The 1,875-nt window shown below is 33.2% G+C and overlaps 1 protein-coding gene across 1 annotated transcript in view; it reads right to left on the bottom strand.

The window, feature by feature from the left end:
• fbxl6 (F-box and leucine-rich repeat protein 6) overlaps window positions 1-1,362 on the bottom strand; it is a 15,805-nt gene extending 14,443 nt beyond the window's left edge. The window contains exon 1 of the mRNA XM_015384424.1: window positions 1,239-1,362. The gene's annotated coding sequence lies outside the window, so the exon portion shown is untranslated. The remainder of the gene's footprint in view (window positions 1-1,238) is intronic.
• Between the last annotated feature and the right edge of the window lie 513 nt (window positions 1,363-1,875).

Below are 1,875 nucleotides of genomic sequence, written 5' to 3'. Positions count from 1 at the left end.
CAGCAGCATCAAACTGGGCAGGATGTCAAAGTGGACTCTGGTTGCTGATTGGTGGAGCTGATCGTCCGTCATCTGCTGGGCGGAGCTCCAAGCTTTCTTTCTGAAACTGGTTGTTGTATGATGACTTCATTCTCTTAATATTAGGACTTTATTATCGAAATATTACCACCTCATTATTGTAATTTTATGACTTTATTCTCATAATAAAAAAAAATAAAAAAAATCTCTAGCCTGGCCCTAATACTCCGTTATAGATTTCCAGCTCTGAGGGAAAACATCCGATTATACGGGTTATAAATCATATTCCTCATCCAATAAAGGAGAGTTTAACCCAGGGGCTCCGTATTGGGGGGGGGAGTTAGAAATATTCTAAGGGCCCTAAATGAGGTGGGGACTAAAAGAAAAAGAAATTTCCAGCTAGATTTCAAATATAAAAAGAAAATCCAGCAGAAAAATAAATCATTTTTCTTTTCTCCCTGATTTCTCAGCAGTAAACAGTGAAACAAAGTATGGATAAATCGACAAAATTTTTATCCACTAGTTTAGGCAGTTTAAAGTTAATGTATATTTAAAGAACTGAAAAGTTTCCTTTGTAGAAATCTAACAATAAAAATTACATTGAAAATGTGAATGAGTGCATCTTGATAGTTATTGTTTTAAGCTTGCATAATTTTATGCAAGCTTTAAAACAATAACACAAATCTAATCAAATCTATGTTTTCCTTTTACACTTGAGTTGGAATCAGTTCCAGTATTGTCTTATTATTATAAAATGCTAAATTCTGCTAAATGTAAGATATATTTGGTTTTCACACAGGTCATTGTATAAAAGTTTTTACAGAACATCCAGTATCTGTGGAAATAAACCAGTCTATGCAGGTTTCTCCTACAACCTGCGTTACTTTAAGGTTCTGCTCCTAATTGAAAAACTAATTTAAAACCTTTTTTTGACCAAAATGCAGCAATAAATTAATAATAAAAAGTGTAGAACAGAAAACCTCGCAAAACTGAAATTATATCCTACTACATTTTCACATTTTTCCATTATTTCTGCAAACTAATGTACTTAAATGCAGGTGTTTAGTGGAAAGGTGAAATATATCTTCAAGTAATGTAATTTTCCATTGTTATGTAGCGTTATTACTAAAGGAAAACCTGAAGCACAAAAGTATTGCCTGTTTAACTTTTCTTTAAAGCTTTCCTCTCATTCATTTAATGGATTCCAAATAGTTTCCGACCTTTGATTAATCTGTCGAGTAAAAGCCTCAGAGTTAAAACTGCCAATAAAGCAAACATTGATACATGCTTTTAGTTGGATTCCTTTTGTTTTGCTTTGGTTCTTTTATTTCCTCTTAGTTCAGACGAAGCTGCGCGCGCATCTCCATTATTTACAACCCGAAGCTTAGCATCGCTGAAAGCAGCGTCTGCTAACTGCTAACATATCGACTAACTAAAATGAAAAAACCATTACGGATACAACAGCACAATTTGAACTGGTAACCGTTCATGTTCCGACAGCTACTATATACAACAGAAGGGTCTTTTTTTTTATATATATGTATATAAATAAGAATATACTTTACATTTTGTTATGCTAGCTGGAAACCATCAAGCAGAATCAGGAAGTATTCCGTCTTTCTGATTGGTCAAAACCCCAACTACTACCCGCCTTTAAATGAAACTGACCAATCACAGAGCAGAGACGATTGTTTAAAAAGTCCTTTTGGGAAGGGGGAAGGGAAATCAGTTATTAAGAGTAAAGAAATGGAAAAATGGCAAAAAATGTGGAATGAAGTTTAAAAAAGAATTATATAAAGTACAAAAGTCAGTATATAATAGAAATCAGATTAAGAGTGGGTTATACATATTTAATGA

This window comes from Cyprinodon variegatus, unplaced genomic scaffold (assembly GCF_000732505.1).
Source record: "Cyprinodon variegatus isolate N-32 unplaced genomic scaffold, C_variegatus-1.0 Scaffold312, whole genome shotgun sequence".
Taxonomy (NCBI): Eukaryota; Metazoa; Chordata; class Actinopteri; order Cyprinodontiformes; family Cyprinodontidae; genus Cyprinodon; species Cyprinodon variegatus.
Note: the sequence above shows the minus strand (reverse complement) of the source record. Positions and strands in the feature narration are given on the sequence as shown.